The 22384-nt window shown below is 44.2% G+C and overlaps 14 non-coding genes and 1 pseudogene across 14 annotated transcripts; all 15 read left to right on the top strand.

Moving 5' to 3' along the window:
* Positions 1–3609: 3609 nt before the first annotated feature.
* On the top strand, positions 3610–3792 carry LOC141239909 (U2 spliceosomal RNA). Its single transcript, XR_012305253.1, has one exon. It is a non-coding gene; the product is annotated as a U2 spliceosomal RNA (small nuclear RNA).
* Positions 3793–4907: 1115 nt separating this feature from the next.
* Positions 4908–5098, top strand: LOC141239807 (U2 spliceosomal RNA). Its single transcript, XR_012305156.1, has one exon. It is a non-coding gene; the product is annotated as a U2 spliceosomal RNA (small nuclear RNA).
* A 1115-nt stretch (positions 5099–6213) lies between these two features.
* LOC141239806 (U2 spliceosomal RNA) lies at positions 6214–6404 on the top strand. The gene has a single exon (XR_012305155.1). It is a non-coding gene; the product is annotated as a U2 spliceosomal RNA (small nuclear RNA).
* A 1115-nt stretch (positions 6405–7519) lies between these two features.
* Positions 7520–7710, top strand: LOC141239803 (U2 spliceosomal RNA). The gene has a single exon (XR_012305153.1). It is a non-coding gene; the product is annotated as a U2 spliceosomal RNA (small nuclear RNA).
* Positions 7711–8825: 1115 nt separating this feature from the next.
* LOC141239802 (U2 spliceosomal RNA) lies at positions 8826–9016 on the top strand. The gene has a single exon (XR_012305152.1). It is a non-coding gene; the product is annotated as a U2 spliceosomal RNA (small nuclear RNA).
* A 1115-nt stretch (positions 9017–10131) lies between these two features.
* Positions 10132–10322, top strand: LOC141239801 (U2 spliceosomal RNA). The gene has a single exon (XR_012305151.1). It is a non-coding gene; the product is annotated as a U2 spliceosomal RNA (small nuclear RNA).
* Positions 10323–11437: 1115 nt separating this feature from the next.
* Positions 11438–11628, top strand: LOC141239800 (U2 spliceosomal RNA). The gene has a single exon (XR_012305150.1). It is a non-coding gene; the product is annotated as a U2 spliceosomal RNA (small nuclear RNA).
* A 1115-nt stretch (positions 11629–12743) lies between these two features.
* On the top strand, positions 12744–12934 carry LOC141239799 (U2 spliceosomal RNA). Its single transcript, XR_012305149.1, has one exon. It is a non-coding gene; the product is annotated as a U2 spliceosomal RNA (small nuclear RNA).
* Positions 12935–14049: 1115 nt separating this feature from the next.
* On the top strand, positions 14050–14240 carry LOC141239798 (U2 spliceosomal RNA). The gene has a single exon (XR_012305148.1). It is a non-coding gene; the product is annotated as a U2 spliceosomal RNA (small nuclear RNA).
* A 1115-nt stretch (positions 14241–15355) lies between these two features.
* LOC141239797 (U2 spliceosomal RNA) lies at positions 15356–15546 on the top strand. Its single transcript, XR_012305147.1, has one exon. It is a non-coding gene; the product is annotated as a U2 spliceosomal RNA (small nuclear RNA).
* Positions 15547–16661: 1115 nt separating this feature from the next.
* Positions 16662–16852, top strand: LOC141239796 (U2 spliceosomal RNA). Its single transcript, XR_012305146.1, has one exon. It is a non-coding gene; the product is annotated as a U2 spliceosomal RNA (small nuclear RNA).
* Positions 16853–17967: 1115 nt separating this feature from the next.
* On the top strand, positions 17968–18059 carry LOC141239969 (U2 spliceosomal RNA; annotated as a pseudogene).
* Positions 18060–18855: 796 nt separating this feature from the next.
* LOC141239922 (U2 spliceosomal RNA) lies at positions 18856–19038 on the top strand. The gene has a single exon (XR_012305266.1). It is a non-coding gene; the product is annotated as a U2 spliceosomal RNA (small nuclear RNA).
* A 1115-nt stretch (positions 19039–20153) lies between these two features.
* Positions 20154–20344, top strand: LOC141239844 (U2 spliceosomal RNA). Its single transcript, XR_012305192.1, has one exon. It is a non-coding gene; the product is annotated as a U2 spliceosomal RNA (small nuclear RNA).
* Positions 20345–21459: 1115 nt separating this feature from the next.
* LOC141239795 (U2 spliceosomal RNA) lies at positions 21460–21650 on the top strand. Its single transcript, XR_012305145.1, has one exon. It is a non-coding gene; the product is annotated as a U2 spliceosomal RNA (small nuclear RNA).
* The last annotated feature ends 734 nt before the right edge of the window (positions 21651–22384 follow it).

Below are 22384 nucleotides of genomic sequence, written 5' to 3'. Positions count from 1 at the left end.
TGGCTGCAGGGAGCAGGAGCTGGATACCCGGTCACTGCCTCGGATCCAATGAACATTTCCTTTTCCCCGGAGTCAGGGATCTTGGAGGCACTGTTGGATCATAGTCCTGAACAGGTCAAGATGATTCTGGATGACTCCCTCCCACCTTGACTTTAATGCCGTCCATAAAATGCCTCTCACTGAATGTGAGATCTTTAAAGAGCCCTGTTCGCAGGGCTGCTCTTTTTCAATATTTAGAGACTTTAGACTTTGATGTGTGTTTATTGCAGGAATGTGGACTACAACACTCAATTAATTATGACGAGCTTAAAAAGGATTGGAAGTCGGGACCGTCAGTGTGGTCCGGCTCAAATGTGAATAGGTCTGCTGGAGTGGGTTTGCTCTGTCGTGGTAATAACATTGTGTTTTCCTCTGTTACAGAGATTACACCAGGCAGGGCAATGTTAGTACATTTGCATATTAATAATTTTAGTTTTCGCATAATTAATGTGTATGCTCCTCCCGACAAGCAAGAGCGCATCCAATTGTTTGAAATTTTGCCTGTATTTTGTGTTGGGTCTTCTCCCCTCCTGATAGGTGGGGATTTCAACTGCCTTAGTGTCGGCGAACAACGAGTAGGAGGGGACCCTCTCCGTAAGTTGGATAAGTCATGTTTTCTGCTAAAAAATTTTCAAACTGATTTTAAGCTATGCGATGCCTGGAGGTCTCTTTCACCGACGGACCCTGGATTTACATGGTCCGGTCGGGGAGTGGCCTCTAGGATCGATTTTATGTTTTTATCTGTGGATTTTAAGCCGGTGATGTTTGATCTAATGTCTAATTTATTTTCCGATCACAAAATGTTAAAATTACAGTTAGAATACCAAGGAGAGCAGAGAATAAACAAAGGACTGTGGCGTTTGGGGACACATCTGCTGGAGGATCCTCAGATAAGGTCGGATTTTTGTACAGCCTACCAGGAATGGAGACAACATAGGCCTCCTTATATAAAAATGTTGTCTTGGTGGGAAAAGATTAAAAATAAAATTAGGCTTTTTTTTATCACGGCAGGGAGGAAGAAATCAAGACAGAAAAAACAATTTTTCTCAAATCTAAATACTAGGCTGCAGACACTTTATAAATTTAAAGAGATTGGGTTGGAGGTGGAGGAAGACATTGTCAGCCTAAAAGCAGAAATACATACACTTTTGGAGCAGAAGGGGAGAGAGGTTATTTTTAATTCAAAGGTAAAGCAGTTAGAAGAAGATGAAAAATGTACACGCTTCTTTTTTAAAAAAGCAATGGAGAGGAAAGATGCGATTACTTGTTTAGGTGAAGAATCCACTATACAGGGCATGAAGAACGTGGCTTTTGATTTTTACCGACTCCTTTTTAGTGAGAAAAGTGTGGATGATTCCTTTTTACAAGATGCTCTTAATGTCCTAGATTTTAAGTTGAATCAGTCAGATCAGGAGTTTTTAATACGGGATTTTAGCTTAGAGGAACTTTTTAACATTTTTAAAAGTTTTTCAAAGGGCAAAGCTCCGGGAGCAGACGGTCTCCCCGTCGAATTTTATCTGACTTTCTGGGATATTTTAAAGGATGATCTTTTAGCACTTTTTAAGGAGGTTTTTAAGTGTAAACGGTTGCCCAAGGGATGGAGGAGGGGAATAGTGTCCTTGATCTTTAAAAAGAAAGGGGCTCGTGAGGACCTTGCAAATTGGAGGCCTATCACCCTCCTCAACATGGATTATAAAGTATTAGCCAAATTTATTGCATGCCGGCTTAAAATGATAATTGATAAGTTGATACAACCAGAACAAGTTTGTGGTGTACCGGGAAGGAGTATTGCGGAGGTGTTAAATGTCATAAGAGATGCAATATGGTATACTAGGGATCGTGGTCAGAATTTAGCCCTGTTGGCGCTGGACATTGAGAAGGCGTTCGACAGGGTATCGCACAAGTATCTTTTTAGTGTTTTAAAGAAGATGGCGATCCCGGATTTTATCATGTCTCTAATTAAGATTTTGTATAAAGATTCATATTGTCAAATCTCTGTTAATGGCTTCTTAACAGGTGAAATACCGCTGGAATCCGGAGTGAAGCAGGGCTGCCCTTTGTCCCCGATCCTGTTTATTTGTGCTATGGAGCCTTTATTATGCCAAATTAGGAAAGATAAAGTGATCCGTGGGGTCCCTGTTCCAGGTGGAGGGGGGGCCCAAATTAAAGTCTTCGGGTATATGGACGATGTTACTGCCATCTGCACGGATCCTGCTTCCCTCCGGAGGGTGGTGAGGTGTACCAGTTTTTTTAGTCAGGCTTCAGGTTTTAAGTTGAATTTTAATAAAACTGAGTGTTTGACAATTGGTTCCTGGGATACAGTGGACCTACCAGCAGTCAAAATGAAGTGTGATAAAGTTAAAATTTTGGGCATTACTTTTAATAAAGAAAATGACGGGGTTGTGAGTTGGGGGGAGGTCCAGGAGAAAATGGTGAAGAAACTATCCTTTTGGAATTTGCGTAGTTTGTCAATCGAAGGGAAAGTTCTAATTATTAAGTCTGTATTATTGCCAATGATGTTATATGTTGCAATTGTGTACCCTCCCTCCGACTTAATGCTCAAAAAGCTGACTCGCTGCATGTTTATATTTATTTGGGGCTCGAAGATGGAAAAAGTAAAACGCACAGAAATGTATAAAAGGCATCAAAATGGTGGAAAGGATGTCCCGGATTTGAGCATGTTTTTGTATATAAATTTCTTCTGTTTCTGTTTTAAGCTTCTTAATTCTAACAGTGTTTTTAGTCTGTTTTTAAAATATACTTGTGGTTATGTTTTTAAGAGATGGCTACGGCCATCCTTATCTTCGCCTGTTTTATTATGTCCCCCAAAGCATCTTATCATCTTAGAGAAAGTATGTAGAAATTATAAATTAAGAGACTTGGATACTGATATTCTTCAAGACCGAAGGAAATTGATAACTCATCTGAGAAGGGAAGAAAGAGTATCTGAAGTAATCAACTTTTCCTGGAGCAGATCCAAGCGAGTCTGGAGGAATGTGTTTGGAAAGTTTCTCGCAAATATTCATAAAGACCTTGCCTGGATGTCCGTCCACCAGTGCCTCCCAACTAGAGACTTTCAGCACAGGAGAGGCCTGGCGGCGCGGGCAAAATGTCCTAGAGACTCGTGTGGAAGTGATGAGACGGTTTTACATCTGTTTTGGAACTGTTTTTATGCGCAAGAACTTTGGCGGAGACTGGGGGTGCTTTTGAAATGGGTTTGTGGTCTGAAAGACTTTTGTCACGAATATGTTTTATACGGACTTTTTAATTGCCCAACTTTACATCAAACCAAAATATGCTGGTGTATAATAAATTGTGCAAAAAGTGCTATGTGGAAAGTGAGGAATATTTTGTTGTTCAAACGTGACTGTATTTCCATCAATGATTGTATTAGAATGGTTTTTAGCGAAATGTATATTTATTATTTGAAAGATGTCAAAGATGTGGGTAAACACGAAGCGAATAGAAGATGGTGTTTTTACATGTGGAATACTATTTTGTACTAATAATGTCTGTGGAAAGAGCTCTATTAACGCTGTAAATAAGAATAATGTGTTTTTGTACTTTTTTATATCTGAATAAATTTATGTTGAAACCTTATCTGTTCTTATCAGTTTAATATCTGATACGTCCCCTATCTGGGGACCATATATTAAATGGATTTTTAGAACAGGGAGATGGAAAAAGAGCTTGCTCTGTCCACTCCACGCATTGACCTGGTATTGCAGTATCTCCAGGACCGGTGCACCCCTTCTTTAATGCAGTTTCTAAAATCAGAAAGAATTGAATTCAATGTTTTTTGTTCATTTTGCTTGTTTGTCGGATTTTGGGATGGACTCTTTGGCTTTGCTTTTCTTCTCCTCATTGGATTTTTCATGTTCAAAGTTGCAGAAGCCAGATTACAAGCTCATTTTGGTTCAACTTCAGCAACTGTGCATTGCATTGCCATGTAATGTGATGCAATGCTATCTTTCTAGCTCTCCCTTTTTACTTCCTTTTGGATAAACAGACATATTAGGCAAGCATTTTGGAGCTTTCACCTAAATAACTACAGGTGGTGAGATAAGCTGCACAATATAATTGACCTTTCAGTATATTGTTGCACACACACCATCTATTTAGCAAATGCCCTTGTTATCAACAGCAGCCTTTTAAACTCACCTGAGCTAACAGGTATGTGCGCTGGTTACTCTGCTGCGCTTAAAATTTCTTTTTTGGTTTGCTACAATGCCTTTTCTGAAACGTTGTCTCCTTCTGCTGGAACACTGACTTCTTTCATTTAATGCCTGCAGACTATAAAAGAGAACCCAACCCAAAAAGTTTGGTTGATTAGTCTGTGGCATTCTGTTAAACTGTTGCTTATGGCGGTCTCTGTGAGCTTCTCAGCGACATTCAGCCAGCCAGGTATCCTGCCTGCAGTAGATGGAATGTGGCAATGGAACGCTGGCTGCGCGTGTCATAATAGGCTCTGAGCCTTTATATACCTGTGCACAGCAGCAGCCACCTTCAGTCTGCTGCTGGACAGCCAGCAGCAGCAGCAGCAGGAGAGGTATGTAATCAGGAGCCCTCCTGCTAAGGGTAGACAGCTGCTCGTTCCACCCCACCCCCCGCCTTAATTGGTTCTCCTCCCTTCCAACGGTGTTGAGGCGGGTGGGAACAGCAGGGGGTGAAGGTGCTGTGTTTAAAGAGGTGGAGTTATGCAGATCTAAAACGCGTGGATTGCAGCAGCAGCAAGCCGAAAAGTGCAGGCATGTAAGGGATCTAGAGGTTGACAACATGTCTTCTTAACGGGAGTCCAGGAGCTCATCTCCACAAATGGACTTTTCAGGATCCTTGGGTGGCTCCGTAGTTTGAAACCAATTCTGGTTATCGCTTCTCGGCCTTTTGGCTAAGATCAAGTGTAGTATCTGTTCTTATCAGTTTAATATCTGATACGTCCCCTATCTGGGGACCATATATTAAATGGATTTTTAGAACAGGGAGATGGAAAAAGAGCTTGCTCTGTCCACTCCACGCATTGACCTGGTATTGCAGTATCTCCAGGACCGGTGCACCCCTTCTTTAATGCAGTTTCTAAAATCAGAAAGAATTGAATTCAATGTTTTTTGTTCATTTTGCTTGTTTGTCGGATTTTGGGATGGACTCTTTGGCTTTGCTTTTCTTCTCCTCATTGGATTTTTCATGTTCAAAGTTGCAGAAGCCAGATTACAAGCTCATTTTGGTTCAACTTCAGCAACTGTGCATTGCATTGCCATGTAATGTGATGCAATGCTATCTTTCTAGCTCTCCCTTTTTACTTCCTTTTGGATAAACAGACATATTAGGCAAGCATTTTGGAGCTTTCACCTAAATAACTACAGGTGGTGAGATAAGCTACACAATATAATTGACCTTTCAGTATATTGTTGCACACACACCATCTATTTAGCAAATGCCCTTGTTATCAACAGCAGCCTTTTAAACTCACCTGAGCTAACAGGTATGTGCGCTGGTTACTCTGCTGCGCTTAAAATTTCTTTTTTGGTTTGCTACAATGCCTTTTCTGAAACGTTGTCTCCTTCTGCTGGAACACTGACTTCTTTCATTTAATGCCTGCAGACTATAAAAGAGAACCCAACCCAAAAAGTTTGGTTGATTAGTCTGTGGCATTCTGTTAAACTGTTGCTTATGGCGGTCTCTGTGAGCTTCTCAGCGACATTCAGCCAGCCAGGTATCCTGCCTGCAGTAGATGGAATGTGGCAATGGAACGCTGGCTGCGCGTGTCATAATAGGCTCTGAGCCTTTATATACCTGTGCACAGCAGCAGCCACCTTCAGTCTGCTGCTGGACAGCCAGCAGCAGCAGCAGCAGGAGAGGTATGTAATCAGGAGCCCTCCTGCTAAGGGTAGACAGCTGCTCGTTCCACCCCACCCCCCGCCTTAATTGGTTCTCCTCCCTTCCAACGGTGTTGAGGCGGGCGGGAACAGCAGGGGGTGAAGGTGCTGTGTTTAAAGAGGTGGAGTTATGCAGGTCTAAAACGCGTGGATTGCAGCAGCAGCAAGCCGAAAAGTGCAGGCATGTAAGGGATCTAGAGGTTGACAACATGTCTTCTTAACGGGAGTCCAGGAGCTCATCTCCACAAATGGACTTTTCAGGATCCTTGGGTGGCTCCGTAGTTTGAAACCAATTCTGGTTATCGCTTCTCGGCCTTTTGGCTAAGATCAAGTGTAGTATCTGTTCTTATCAGTTTAATATCTGATACGTCCCCTATCTGGGGACCATATATTAAATGGATTTTTAGAACAGGGAGATGGAAAAAGAGCTTGCTCTGTCCACTCCACGCATTGACCTGGTATTGCAGTATCTCCAGGACCGGTGCACCCCTTCTTTAATGCAGTTTCTAAAATCAGAAAGAATTGAATTCAATGTTTTTTGTTCATTTTGCTTGTTTGTCGGATTTTGGGATGGACTCTTTGGCTTTGCTTTTCTTCTCCTCATTGGATTTTTCATGTTCAAAGTTGCAGAAGCCAGATTACAAGCTCATTTTGGTTCAACTTCAGCAACTGTGCATTGCATTGCCATGTAATGTGATGCAATGCTATCTTTCTAGCTCTCCCTTTTTACTTCCTTTTGGATAAACAGACATATTAGGCAAGCATTTTGGAGCTTTCACCTAAATAACTACAGGTGGTGAGATAAGCTGCACAATATAATTGACCTTTCAGTATATTGTTGCACACACACCATCTATTTAGCAAATGCCCTTGTTATCAACAGCAGCCTTTTAAACTCACCTGAGCTAACAGGTATGTGCGCTGGTTACTCTGCTGCGCTTAAAATTTCTTTTTTGGTTTGCTACAATGCCTTTTCTGAAACGTTGTCTCCTTCTGCTGGAACACTGACTTCTTTCATTTAATGCCTGCAGACTATAAAAGAGAACCCAACCCAAAAAGTTTGGTTGATTAGTCTGTGGCATTCTGTTAAACTGTTGCTTATGGCGGTCTCTGTGAGCTTCTCAGCGACATTCAGCCAGCCAGGTATCCTGCCTGCAGTAGATGGAATGTGGCAATGGAACGCTGGCTGCGCGTGTCATAATAGGCTCTGAGCCTTTATATACCTGTGCACAGCAGCAGCCACCTTCAGTCTGCTGCTGGACAGCCAGCAGCAGCAGCAGCAGGAGAGGTATGTAATCAGGAGCCCTCCTGCTAAGGGTAGACAGCTGCTCGTTCCACCCCACCCCCCGCCTTAATTGGTTCTCCTCCCTTCCAACGGTGTTGAGGCGGGTGGGAACAGCAGGGGGTGAAGGTGCTGTGTTTAAAGAGGTGGAGTTATGCAGATCTAAAACGCGTGGATTGCAGCAGCAGCAAGCCGAAAAGTGCAGGCATGTAAGGGATCTAGAGGTTGACAACATGTCTTCTTAACGGGAGTCCAGGAGCTCATCTCCACAAATGGACTTTTCAGGATCCTTGGGTGGCTCCGTAGTTTGAAACCAATTCTGGTTATCGCTTCTCGGCCTTTTGGCTAAGATCAAGTGTAGTATCTGTTCTTATCAGTTTAATATCTGATACGTCCCCTATCTGGGGACCATATATTAAATGGATTTTTAGAACAGGGAGATGGAAAAAGAGCTTGCTCTGTCCACTCCACGCATTGACCTGGTATTGCAGTATCTCCAGGACCGGTGCACCCCTTCTTTAATGCAGTTTCTAAAATCAGAAAGAATTGAATTCAATGTTTTTTGTTCATTTTGCTTGTTTGTCGGATTTTGGGATGGACTCTTTGGCTTTGCTTTTCTTCTCCTCATTGGATTTTTCATGTTCAAAGTTGCAGAAGCCAGATTACAAGCTCATTTTGGTTCAACTTCAGCAACTGTGCATTGCATTGCCATGTAATGTGATGCAATGCTATCTTTCTAGCTCTCCCTTTTTACTTCCTTTTGGATAAACAGACATATTAGGCAAGCATTTTGGAGCTTTCACCTAAATAACTACAGGTGGTGAGATAAGCTGCACAATATAATTGACCTTTCAGTATATTGTTGCACACACACCATCTATTTAGCAAATGCCCTTGTTATCAACAGCAGCCTTTTAAACTCACCTGAGCTAACAGGTATGTGCGCTGGTTACTCTGCTGCGCTTAAAATTTCTTTTTTGGTTTGCTACAATGCCTTTTCTGAAACGTTGTCTCCTTCTGCTGGAACACTGACTTCTTTCATTTAATGCCTGCAGACTATAAAAGAGAACCCAACCCAAAAAGTTTGGTTGATTAGTCTGTGGCATTCTGTTAAACTGTTGCTTATGGCGGTCTCTGTGAGCTTCTCAGCGACATTCAGCCAGCCAGGTATCCTGCCTGCAGTAGATGGAATGTGGCAATGGAACGCTGGCTGCGCGTGTCATAATAGGCTCTGAGCCTTTATATACCTGTGCACAGCAGCAGCCACCTTCAGTCTGCTGCTGGACAGCCAGCAGCAGCAGCAGCAGGAGAGGTATGTAATCAGGAGCCCTCCTGCTAAGGGTAGACAGCTGCTCGTTCCACCCCACCCCCCGCCTTAATTGGTTCTCCTCCCTTCCAACGGTGTTGAGGCGGGCGGGAACAGCAGGGGGTGAAGGTGCTGTGTTTAAAGAGGTGGAGTTATGCAGATCTAAAACGCGTGGATTGCAGCAGCAGCAAGCCGAAAAGTGCAGGCATGTAAGGGATCTAGAGGTTGACAACATGTCTTCTTAACGGGAGTCCAGGAGCTCATCTCCACAAATGGACTTTTCAGGATCCTTGGGTGGCTCCGTAGTTTGAAACCAATTCTGGTTATCGCTTCTCGGCCTTTTGGCTAAGATCAAGTGTAGTATCTGTTCTTATCAGTTTAATATCTGATACGTCCCCTATCTGGGGACCATATATTAAATGGATTTTTAGAACAGGGAGATGGAAAAAGAGCTTGCTCTGTCCACTCCACGCATTGACCTGGTATTGCAGTATCTCCAGGACCGGTGCACCCCTTCTTTAATGCAGTTTCTAAAATCAGAAAGAATTGAATTCAATGTTTTTTGTTCATTTTGCTTGTTTGTCGGATTTTGGGATGGACTCTTTGGCTTTGCTTTTCTTCTCCTCATTGGATTTTTCATGTTCAAAGTTGCAGAAGCCAGATTACAAGCTCATTTTGGTTCAACTTCAGCAACTGTGCATTGCATTGCCATGTAATGTGATGCAATGCTATCTTTCTAGCTCTCCCTTTTTACTTCCTTTTGGATAAACAGACATATTAGGCAAGCATTTTGGAGCTTTCACCTAAATAACTACAGGTGGTGAGATAAGCTGCACAATATAATTGACCTTTCAGTATATTGTTGCACACACACCATCTATTTAGCAAATGCCCTTGTTATCAACAGCAGCCTTTTAAACTCACCTGAGCTAACAGGTATGTGCGCTGGTTACTCTGCTGCGCTTAAAATTTCTTTTTTGGTTTGCTACAATGCCTTTTCTGAAACGTTGTCTCCTTCTGCTGGAACACTGACTTCTTTCATTTAATGCCTGCAGACTATAAAAGAGAACCCAACCCAAAAAGTTTGGTTGATTAGTCTGTGGCATTCTGTTAAACTGTTGCTTATGGCGGTCTCTGTGAGCTTCTCAGCGACATTCAGCCAGCCAGGTATCCTGCCTGCAGTAGATGGAATGTGGCAATGGAACGCTGGCTGCGCGTGTCATAATAGGCTCTGAGCCTTTATATACCTGTGCACAGCAGCAGCCACCTTCAGTCTGCTGCTGGACAGCCAGCAGCAGCAGCAGCAGGAGAGGTATGTAATCAGGAGCCCTCCTGCTAAGGGTAGACAGCTGCTCGTTCCACCCCACCCCCCGCCTTAATTGGTTCTCCTCCCTTCCAACGGTGTTGAGGCGGGTGGGAACAGCAGGGGGTGAAGGTGCTGTGTTTAAAGAGGTGGAGTTATGCAGATCTAAAACGCGTGGATTGCAGCAGCAGCAAGCCGAAAAGTGCAGGCATGTAAGGGATCTAGAGGTTGACAACATGTCTTCTTAACGGGAGTCCAGGAGCTCATCTCCACAAATGGACTTTTCAGGATCCTTGGGTGGCTCCGTAGTTTGAAACCAATTCTGGTTATCGCTTCTCGGCCTTTTGGCTAAGATCAAGTGTAGTATCTGTTCTTATCAGTTTAATATCTGATACGTCCCCTATCTGGGGACCATATATTAAATGGATTTTTAGAACAGGGAGATGGAAAAAGAGCTTGCTCTGTCCACTCCACGCATTGACCTGGTATTGCAGTATCTCCAGGACCGGTGCACCCCTTCTTTAATGCAGTTTCTAAAATCAGAAAGAATTGAATTCAATGTTTTTTGTTCATTTTGCTTGTTTGTCGGATTTTGGGATGGACTCTTTGGCTTTGCTTTTCTTCTCCTCATTGGATTTTTCATGTTCAAAGTTGCAGAAGCCAGATTACAAGCTCATTTTGGTTCAACTTCAGCAACTGTGCATTGCATTGCCATGTAATGTGATGCAATGCTATCTTTCTAGCTCTCCCTTTTTACTTCCTTTTGGATAAACAGACATATTAGGCAAGCATTTTGGAGCTTTCACCTAAATAACTACAGGTGGTGAGATAAGCTGCACAATATAATTGACCTTTCAGTATATTGTTGCACACACACCATCTATTTAGCAAATGCCCTTGTTATCAACAGCAGCCTTTTAAACTCACCTGAGCTAACAGGTATGTGCGCTGGTTGCTCTCCTGCGCTTAAAATTTCTTTTTTGGTTTGCTACAATGCCTTTTCTGAAACGTTGTCTCCTTCTGCTGGAACACTGACTTCTTTCATTTAATGCCTGCAGACTATAAAAGAGAACCCAACCCAAAAAGTTTGGTTGATTAGTCTGTGGCATTCTGTTAAACTGTTGCTTATGGCGGTCTCTGTGAGCTTCTCAGCGACATTCAGCCAGCCAGGTATCCTGCCTGCAGTAGATGGAATGTGGCAATGGAACGCTGGCTGCGCGTGTCATAATAGGCTCTGAGCCTTTATATACCTGTGCACAGCAGCAGCCACCTTCAGTCTGCTGCTGGACAGCCAGCAGCAGCAGCAGCAGGAGAGGTATGTAATCAGGAGCCCTCCTGCTAAGGGTAGACAGCTGCTCGTTCCACCCCACCCCCCGCCTTAATTGGTTCTCCTCCCTTCCAACGGTGTTGAGGCGGGTGGGAACAGCAGGGGGTGAAGGTGCTGTGTTTAAAGAGGTGGAGTTATGCAGATCTAAAACGCGTGGATTGCAGCAGCAGCAAGCCGAAAAGTGCAGGCATGTAAGGGATCTAGAGGTTGACAACATGTCTTCTTAACGGGAGTCCAGGAGCTCATCTCCACAAATGGACTTTTCAGGATCCTTGGGTGGCTCCGTAGTTTGAAACCAATTCTGGTTATCGCTTCTCGGCCTTTTGGCTAAGATCAAGTGTAGTATCTGTTCTTATCAGTTTAATATCTGATACGTCCCCTATCTGGGGACCATATATTAAATGGATTTTTAGAACAGGGAGATGGAAAAAGAGCTTGCTCTGTCCACTCCACGCATTGACCTGGTATTGCAGTATCTCCAGGACCGGTGCACCCCTTCTTTAATGCAGTTTCTAAAATCAGAAAGAATTGAATTCAATGTTTTTTGTTCATTTTGCTTGTTTGTCGGATTTTGGGATGGACTCTTTGGCTTTGCTTTTCTTCTCCTCATTGGATTTTTCATGTTCAAAGTTGCAGAAGCCAGATTACAAGCTCATTTTGGTTCAACTTCAGCAACTGTGCATTGCATTGCCATGTAATGTGATGCAATGCTATCTTTCTAGCTCTCCCTTTTTACTTCCTTTTGGATAAACAGACATATTAGGCAAGCATTTTGGAGCTTTCACCTAAATAACTACAGGTGGTGAGATAAGCTGCACAATATAATTGACCTTTCAGTATATTGTTGCACACACACCATCTATTTAGCAAATGCCCTTGTTATCAACAGCAGCCTTTTAAACTCACCTGAGCTAACAGGTATGTGCGCTGGTTACTCTGCTGCGCTTAAAATTTCTTTTTTGGTTTGCTACAATGCCTTTTCTGAAACGTTGTCTCCTTCTGCTGGAACACTGACTTCTTTCATTTAATGCCTGCAGACTATAAAAGAGAACCCAACCCAAAAAGTTTGGTTGATTAGTCTGTGGCATTCTGTTAAACTGTTGCTTATGGCGGTCTCTGTGAGCTTCTCAGCGACATTCAGCCAGCCAGGTATCCTGCCTGCAGTAGATGGAATGTGGCAATGGAACGCTGGCTGCGCGTGTCATAATAGGCTCTGAGCCTTTATATACCTGTGCACAGCAGCAGCCACCTTCAGTCTGCTGCTGGACAGCCAGCAGCAGCAGCAGCAGGAGAGGTATGTAATCAGGAGCCCTCCTGCTAAGGGTAGACAGCTGCTCGTTCCACCCCACCCCCCGCCTTAATTGGTTCTCCTCCCTTCCAACGGTGTTGAGGCGGGCGGGAACAGCAGGGGGTGAAGGTGCTGTGTTTAAAGAGGTGGAGTTATGCAGATCTAAAACGCGTGGATTGCAGCAGCAGCAAGCCGAAAAGTGCAGGCATGTAAGGGATCTAGAGGTTGACAACATGTCTTCTTAACGGGAGTCCAGGAGCTCATCTCCACAAATGGACTTTTCAGGATCCTTGGGTGGCTCCGTAGTTTGAAACCAATTCTGGTTATCGCTTCTCGGCCTTTTGGCTAAGATCAAGTGTAGTATCTGTTCTTATCAGTTTAATATCTGATACGTCCCCTATCTGGGGACCATATATTAAATGGATTTTTAGAACAGGGAGATGGAAAAAGAGCTTGCTCTGTCCACTCCACGCATTGACCTGGTATTGCAGTATCTCCAGGACCGGTGCACCCCTTCTTTAATGCAGTTTCTAAAATCAGAAAGAATTGAATTCAATGTTTTTTGTTCATTTTGCTTGTTTGTCGGATTTTGGGATGGACTCTTTGGCTTTGCTTTTCTTCTCCTCATTGGATTTTTCATGTTCAAAGTTGCAGAAGCCAGATTACAAGCTCATTTTGGTTCAACTTCAGCAACTGTGCATTGCATTGCCATGTAATGTGATGCAATGCTATCTTTCTAGCTCTCCCTTTTTACTTCCTTTTGGATAAACAGACATATTAGGCAAGCATTTTGGAGCTTTCACCTAAATAACTACAGGTGGTGAGATAAGCTGCACAATATAATTGACCTTTCAGTATATTGTTGCACACACACCATCTATTTAGCAAATGCCCTTGTTATCAACAGCAGCCTTTTAAACTCACCTGAGCTAACAGGTATGTGCGCTGGTTACTCTGCTGCGCTTAAAATTTCTTTTTTGGTTTGCTACAATGCCTTTTCTGAAACGTTGTCTCCTTCTGCTGGAACACTGACTTCTTTCATTTAATGCCTGCAGACTATAAAAGAGAACCCAACCCAAAAAGTTTGGTTGATTAGTCTGTGGCATTCTGTTAAACTGTTGCTTATGGCGGTCTCTGTGAGCTTCTCAGCGACATTCAGCCAGCCAGGTATCCTGCCTGCAGTAGATGGAATGTGGCAATGGAACGCTGGCTGCGCGTGTCATAATAGGCTCTGAGCCTTTATATACCTGTGCACAGCAGCAGCCACCTTCAGTCTGCTGCTGGACAGCCAGCAGCAGCAGCAGCAGGAGAGGTATGTAATCAGGAGCCCTCCTGCTAAGATTAGACAGCTGCTCGTTCCACCCCACCCCCCGCCTTAATTGGTTCTCCTCCCTTCCAACGGTGTTGAGGCGGGCGGGAACAGCAGGGGGTGAAGGTGCTGTGTTTAAAGAGGTGGAGTTATGCAGATCTAAAACGCGTGGATTGCAGCAGCAGCAAGCCGAAAAGTGCAGGCATGTAAGGGATCTAGAGGTTGACAACATGTCTTCTTAACGGGAGTCCAGGAGCTCATCTCCACAAATGGACTTTTCAGGATCCTTGGGTGGCTCCGTAGTTTGAAACCAATTCTGGTTATCGCTTCTCGGCCTTTTGGCTAAGATCAAGTGTAGTATCTGTTCTTATCAGTTTAATATCTGATACGTCCCCTATCTGGGGACCATATATTAAATGGATTTTTAGAACAGGGAGATGGAAAAAGAGCTTGCTCTGTCCACTCCACGCATTGACCTGGTATTGCAGTATCTCCAGGACCGGTGCACCCCTTCTTTAATGCAGTTTCTAAAATCAGAAAGAATTGAATTCAATGTTTTTTGTTCATTTTGCTTGTTTGTCGGATTTTGGGATGGACTCTTTGGCTTTGCTTTTCTTCTCCTCATTGGATTTTTCATGTTCAAAGTTGCAGAAGCCAGATTACAAGCTCATTTTGGTTCAACTTCAGCAACTGTGCATTGCATTGCCATGTAATGTGATGCAATGCTATCTTTCTAGCTCTCCCTTTTTACTTCCTTTTGGATAAACAGACATATTAGGCAAGCATTTTGGAGCTTTCACCTAAATAACTACAGGTGGTGAGATAAGCTGCACAATATAATTGACCTTTCAGTATATTGTTGCACACACACCATCTATTTAGCAAATGCCCTTGTTATCAACAGCAGCCTTTTAAACTCACCTGAGCTAACAGGTATGTGCGCTGGTTGCTCTCCTGCGCTTAAAATTTCTTTTTTGGTTTGCTACAATGCCTTTTCTGAAACGTTGTCTCCTTCTGCTGGAACACTGACTTCTTTCATTTAATGCCTGCAGACTATAAAAGAGAACCCAACCCAAAAAGTTTGGTTGATTAGTCTGTGGCATTCTGTTAAACTGTTGCTTATGGCGGTCTCTGTGAGCTTCTCAGCGACATTCAGCCAGCCAGGTATCCTGCCTGCAGTAGATGGAATGTGGCAATGGAACGCTGGCTGCGCGTGTCATAATAGGCTCTGAGCCTTTATATACCTGTGCACAGCAGCAGCCACCTTCAGTCTGCTGCTGGACAGCCAGCAGCAGCAGCAGCAGGAGAGGTATGTAATCAGGAGCCCTCCTGCTAAGGGTAGACAGCTGCTCGTTCCACCCCACCCCCCGCCTTAATTGGTTCTCCTCCCTTCCAACGGTGTTGAGGCGGGTGGGAACAGCAGGGGGTGAAGGTGCTGTGTTTAAAGAGGTGGAGTTATGCAGATCTAAAACGCGTGGATTGCAGCAGCAGCAAGCCGAAAAGTGCAGGCATGTAAGGGATCTAGAGGTTGACAACATGTCTTCTTAACGGGAGTCCAGGAGCTCATCTCCACAAATGGACTTTTCAGGATCCTTGGGTGGCTCCGTAGTTTGAAACCAATTCTGGTTATCGCTTCTCGGCCTTTTGGCTAAGATCAAGTGTAGTATCTGTTCTTATCAGTTTAATATCTGATACGTCCCCTATCTGGGGACCATATATTAAATGGATTTTTAGAACAGGGAGATGGAAAAAGAGCTTGCTCTGTCCACTCCACGCATTGACCTGGTATTGCAGTATCTCCAGGACCGGTGCACCCCTTCTTTAATGCAGTTTCTAAAATCAGAAAGAATTGAATTCAATGTTTTTTGTTCATTTTGCTTGTTTGTCGGATTTTGGGATGGACTCTTTGGCTTTGCTTTTCTTCTCCTCATTGGATTTTTCATGTTCAAAGTTGCAGAAGCCAGATTACAAGCTCATTTTGGTTCAACTTCAGCAACTGTGCATTGCATTGCCATGTAATGTGATGCAATGCTATCTTTCTAGCTCTCCCTTTTTACTTCCTTTTGGATAAACAGACATATTAGGCAAGCATTTTGGAGCTTTCACCTAAATAACTACAGGTGGTGAGATAAGCTGCACAATATAATTGACCTTTCAGTATATTGTTGCACACACACCATCTATTTAGCAAATGCCCTTGTTATCAACAGCAGCCTTTTAAACTCACCTGAGCTAACAGGTATGTGCGCTGGTTACTCTGCTGCGCTTAAAATTTCTTTTTTGGTTTGCTACAATGCCTTTTCTGAAACGTTGTCTCCTTCTGCTGGAACACTGACTTCTTTCATTTAATGCCTGCAGACTATAAAAGAGAACCCAACCCAAAAAGTTTGGTTGATTAGTCTGTGGCATTCTGTTAAACTGTTGCTTATGGCGGTCTCTGTGAGCTTCTCAGCGACATTCAGCCAGCCAGGTATCCTGCCTGCAGTAGATGGAATGTGGCAATGGAACGCTGGCTGCGCGTGTCATAATAGGCTCTGAGCCTTTATATACCTGTGCACAGCAGCAGCCACCTTCAGTCTGCTGCTGGACAGCCAGCAGCAGCAGCAGCAGGAGAGGTATGTAATCAGGAGCCCTCCTCCTAAGGGTAGACAGCTGCTCGTTCCACCCCACCCCCCGCCTTAATTGGTTCTCCTCCCTTCCAACGGTGTTGAGGCGGGTGGGAACAGCAGGGGGTGAAGGTGCTGTGTTTAAAGAGGTGGAGTTATGCAGATCTAAAACGCGTGGATTGCAGCAGCAGCAAGCCGAAAAGTGCAGGCATGTAAGGGATCTAGAGGTTGACAACATGTCTTCTTAACGGGAGTCCAGGAGCTCATCTCCACAAATGGACTTTTCAGGATCCTTGGGTGGCTCCGTAGTTTGAAACCAATTCTGGTTATCGCTTCTCGGCCTTTTGGCTAAGATCAAGTGTAGTATCTGTTCTTATCAGTTTAATATCTGATACGTCCCCTATCTGGGGACCATATATTAAATGGATTTTTAGAACAGGGAGATGGAAAAAGAGCTTGCTCTGTCCACTCCACGCATTGACCTGGTATTGCAGTATCTCCAGGACCGGTGCACCCCTTCTTTAATGCAGTTTCTAAAATCAGAAAGAATTGAATTCAATGTTTTTTGTTCATTTTGCTTGTTTGTCGGATTTTGGGATGGACTCTTTGGCTTTGCTTTTCTTCTCCTCATTGGATTTTTCATGTTCAAAGTTGCAGAAGCCAGATTACAAGCTCATTTTGGTTCAACTTCAGCAACTGTGCATTGCATTGCCATGTAATGTGATGCAATGCTATCTTTCTAGCTCTCCCTTTTTACTTCCTTTTGGATAAACAGACATATTAGGCAAGCATTTTGGAGCTTTCACCTAAATAACTACAGGTGGTGAGATAAGCTGCACAATATAATTGACCTTTCAGTATATTGTTGCACACACACCATCTATTTAGCAAATGCCCTTGTTATCAACAGCAGCCTTTTAAACTCACCTGAGCTAACAGGTATGTGCGCTGGTTACTCTGCTGCGCTTAAAATTTCTTTTTTGGTTTGCTACAATGCCTTTTCTGAAACGTTGTCTCCTTCTGCTGGAACACTGACTTCTTTCATTTAATGCCTGCAGACTATAAAAGAGAACCCAACCCAAAAAGTTTGGTTGATTAGTCTGTGGCATTCTGTTAAACTGTTGCTTATGGCGGTCTCTGTGAGCTTCTCAGCGACATTCAGCCAGCCAGGTATCCTGCCTGCAGTAGATGGAATGTGGCAATGGAACGCTGGCTGCGCGTGTCATAATAGGCTCTGAGCCTTTATATACCTGTGCACAGCAGCAGCCACCTTCAGTCTGCTGCTGGACAGCCAGCAGCAGCAGCAGCAGGAGAGGTATGTAATCAGGAGCCCTCCTGCTAAGGGTAGACAGCTGCTCGTTCCACCCCACCCCCCGCCTTAATTGGTTCTCCTCCCTTCCAACGGTGTTGAGGCGGGTGGGAACAGCAGGGGGTGAAGGTGCTGTGTTTAAAGAGGTGGAGTTATGCAGATCTAAAACGCGTGGATTGCAGCAGCAGCAAGCTGAAAAGTGCAGGCATGTAAGGGATCTAGAGGTTGACAACATGTCTTCTTAACGGGAGTCCAGGAGCTCATCTCCACAAATGGACTTTTCAGGATCCTTGGGTGGCTCCGTAGTTTGAAACCAATTCTGGTTATCGCTTCTCGGCCTTTTGGCTAAGATCAAGTGTAGTATCTTTCGAAAAGGCGGTTTTGGATGTTGGCCGCCCTAGTAGATTGATACATTATGCACACTGGGGTTTAGGCGCTTGTTAGTACGCCAGGTGGCTAATATAGTCATCTGGTGGAAAGCATGGCCCCCCAGGATCGACGCCATTGGGCCGGGGAAGATCGAAAGCCCGAAGTGTGAAGTGCCCCAGGAGTGGTGACCCTGGGGTGCCTCAACTCACTGGGATTGGGAACCCCACTTGAGTTTATGGCACATTTGCACTAGCACTTCAATATTTCTTTCTTCACACACACCCTTATTCCGGGCCTTCTGGCCTTAGGATGGGGAATTTTTCAATTCCCGGTCGAAGGTCCGGGCAGTATTATACTGTGAAACCTTCACTATTTATTTAATTTTTTTGTCAATGTGTGTCCACTTTTTCACGTGTGTCCACGTCCTTACTAGGATTTTGTCGGGATGCGGTTCCCTTACGGGTTCCTCTCTTGGCAGGTCTAGGGGGGGAGTGTGTGGCCATCAGGTTCCGCTCCCCCCTGAACCCCCCTGGCTCTCCTCTTTCTGGAGGAGAGCGTTGTTGGCTCCCCTCTTCCGGGAGGGGAGCACAGTCTTTGGCTCCCAGTGCCTTGCTCGGGTGAGAACTCGGGCAGGTGCTGGGGGTAAGATTGGGTCGCCTCTGGCTCCGGCTGGAGGTGGCTATTTGTCCCTGTTCCTCGCTGTGGCCTTCTGGCTCGGAGGGACGGGGAATGGTTTGGGGGACTCTTCTCCTTTTGGAGAGGGTTTCAAGAAGACCAGCATCCTAGTGCACTTTTTTTGTGGCACTTGTCACTTTTTTAAGCGCACTCGGGTTTTGTACACGAATTCGGGCTTTCGAAAAAAAAAAAAAAAAAATCTGTTCTTATCAGTTTAATATCTGATACGTCCCCTATCTGGGGACCATATATTAAATGGATTTTTAGAACAGGGAGATGGAAAAAGAGCTTGCTCTGTCCACTCCACGCATTGACCTGGTATTGCAGTATCTCCAGGACCAGTGCACCCCTTCTTTAATGCAGTTTCTAAAATCAGAAAGAATTGAATTCAATGTTTTTTGTTCATTTTGCTTGTTTGTCGGATTTTGGGATGGACTCTTTGGCTCTGCTTTTCTTCTCCTCATTGGATTTTTCATGTTCAAAGTTGCAGAAGCCAGATTACAAGCTCATTTTGGTTCAACTTCAGCAACTGTGCATTGCATTGCCATGTAATGTGATGCAATGCTATCTTTCTAGCTCTCCCTTTTTACTTCCTTTTGGATAAACAGACATATTAGGCAAGTATTTTGGAGCTTTCACCTAAATAACTACAGGTGGTGAGATAAGCTGCACAATATAATTGACCTTTCAGTATATTGTTGCACACACACCATCTATTTAGCAAATGCCCTTGTTATCAACAGCAGCCTTTTAAACTCACCTGAGCTAACAGGTATGTGCGCTGGTTACTCTGCTGCGCTTAAAATTTCTTTTTTGGTTTGCTACAATGCCTTTTCTGAAACGTTGTCTCCTTCTGCTGGAACACTGACTTCTTTCATTTAATGCCTGCAGACTATAAAAGAGAACCCAACCCAAAAAGTTTGGTTGATTAGTCTGTGGCATTCTGTTAAACTGTTGCTTATGGCGGTCTCTGTGAGCTTCTCAGCGACATTCAGCCAGCCAGGTATCCTGCCTGCAGTAGATGGAATGTGGCAATGGAACGCTGGCTGCGCGTGTCATAATAGGCTCTGAGCCTTTATATACCTGTGCACAGCAGCAGCCACCTTCAGTCTGCTGCTGGACAGCCAGCAGCAGCAGCAGCAGGAGAGGTATGTAATCAGGAGCCCTCCTGCTAAGGGTAGACAGCTGCTCGTTCCACCCCACCCCCCGCCTTAATTGGTTCTCCTCCCTTCCAACGGTGTTGAGGCGGGTGGGAACAGCAGGGGGTGAAGGTGCTGTGTTTAAAGAGGTGGAGTTATGCAGATCTAAAACGCGTGGATTGCAGCAGCAGCAAGCCGAAAAGTGCAGGCATGTAAGGGATCTAGAGGTTGACAACATGTCTTCTTAACGGGAGTCCAGGAGCTCATCTCCACAAATGGACTTTTTAGGATCCTTGGGTGGCTCCGTAGTTTGAAACCAATTCTGGTTATCGCTTCTCGGCCTTTTGGCTAAGATCAAGTGTAGTATCTGTTCTTATCAGTTTAATATCTGATACGTCCCCTATCTGGGGACCATATATTAAATGGATTTTTAGAACAGGGAGATGGAAAAAGAGCTTGCTCTGTCCACTCCACGCATTGACCTGGTATTGCAGTAGCTCCAGGACCGGTGCACCCCTTCTTTAATGCAGTTTCTAAAATCAGAAAGAATTGAATTCAATGTTTTTTGTTCATTTTGCTTGTTTGTCGGATTTTGGGATGGACTCTTTGGCTCTGCTTTTCTTCTCCTCATTGGATTTTTCATGTTCAAAGTTGCAGAAGCCAGATTACAAGCTCATTTTGGTTCAACTTCAGCAACTGTGCATTGCATTGCCATGTAATGTGATGCAATGCTATCTTTCTAGCTCTCCCTTTTTACTTCCTTTTGGATAAACAGACATATTAGGCAAGCATTTTGGAGCTTTCACCTAAATAACTACAGGTGGTGAGATAAGCTGCACAATATAATTGACCTTTCAGTATATTGTTGCACACACACCATCTATTTAGCAAATGCCCTTGTTATCAACAGCAGCCTTTTAAACTCACCTGAGCTAACAGGTATGTGCGCTGGTTACTCTGCTGCGCTTAAAATTTCTTTTTTGGTTTGCTACAATGCCTTTTCTGAAACGTTGTCTCCTTCTGCTGGAACACTGACTTCTTTCATTTAATGCCTGCAGACTATAAAAGAGAACCCAACCCAAAAAGTTTGGTTGATTAGTCTGTGGCATTCTGTTAAACTGTTGCTTATGGCGGTCTCTGTGAGCTTCTCAGCGACATTCAGCCAGCCAGGTATCCTGCCTGCAGTAGATGGAATGTGGCAATGGAACGCTGGCTGCGCGTGTCATAATAGGCTCTGAGCCTTTATATACCTGTGCACAGCAGCAGCCACCTTCAGTCTGCTGCTGGACAGCCAGCAGCAGCAGCAGCAGGAGAGGTATGTAATCAGGAGCCCTCCTGCTAAGGGTAGACAGCTGCTCGTTCCACCCCACCCCCCGCCTTAATTGGTTCTCCTCCCTTCCAACGGTGTTGAGGCGGGTGGGAACAGCAGGGGGTGAAGGTGCTGTGTTTAAAGAGGTGGAGTTATGCAGATCTAAAACGCGTGGATTGCAGCAGCAGCAAGCCGAAAAGTGCAGGCATGTAAGGGATCTAGAGGTTGACAACATGTCTTCTTAACGGGAGTCCAGGAGCTCATCTCCACAAATGGACTTTTTAGGATCCTTGGGTGGCTCCGTAGTTTGAAACCAATTCTGGTTATCGCTTCTCGGCCTTTTGGCTAAGATCAAGTGTAGTATCTGTTCTTATCAGTTTAATATCTGATACGTCCCCTATCTGGGGACCATATATTAAATGGATTTTTAGAACAGGGAGATGGAAAAAGAGCTTGCTCTGTCCACTCCACGCATTGACCTGGTATTGCAGTATCTCCAGGACCGGTGCACCCCTTCTTTAATGCAGTTTCTAAAATCAGAAAGAATTGAATTCAATGTTTTTTGTTCATTTTGCTTGTTTGTCGGATTTTGGGATGGACTCTTTGGCTCTGCTTTTCTTCTCCTCATTGGATTTTTCATGTTCAAAGTTGCAGAAGCCAGATTACAAGCTCATTTTGGTTCAACTTCAGCAACTGTGCATTGCATTGCCATGTAATGTGATGCAATGCTATCTTTCTAGCTCTCCCTTTTTACTTCCTTTTGGATAAACAGACATATTAGGCAAGCATTTTGGAGCTTTCACCTAAATAACTACAGGTGGTGAGATAAGCTGCACAATATAATTGACCTTTCAGTATATTGTTGCACACACACCATCTATTTAGCAAATGCCCTTGTTATCAACAGCAGCCTTTTAAACTCACCTGAGCTAACAGGTATGTGCGCTGGTTACTCTGCTGCGCTTAAAATTTCTTTTTTGGTTTGCTACAATGCCTTTTCTGAAACGTTGTCTCCTTCTGCTGGAACACTGACTTCTTTCATTTAATGCCTGCAGACTATAAAAGAGAACCCAACCCAAAAAGTTTGGTTGATTAGTCTGTGGCATTCTGTTAAACTGTTGCTTATGGCGGTCTCTGTGAGCTTCTCAGCGACATTCAGCCAGCCAGGTATCCTGCCTGCAGTAGATGGAATGTGGCAATGGAACGCTGGCTGCGCGTGTCATAATAGGCTCTGAGCCTTTATATACCTG

Source organism: Phyllobates terribilis, unplaced genomic scaffold (assembly GCF_046119375.1).
Source record: "Phyllobates terribilis strain yellow unplaced genomic scaffold, ASM4611937v1 Scaffold_779__1_contigs__length_684578, whole genome shotgun sequence".
NCBI lineage: Eukaryota > Metazoa > Chordata > Amphibia > Anura > Dendrobatidae > Phyllobates > Phyllobates terribilis.
This window is presented reverse-complemented; position numbering and strand designations above follow the sequence as displayed.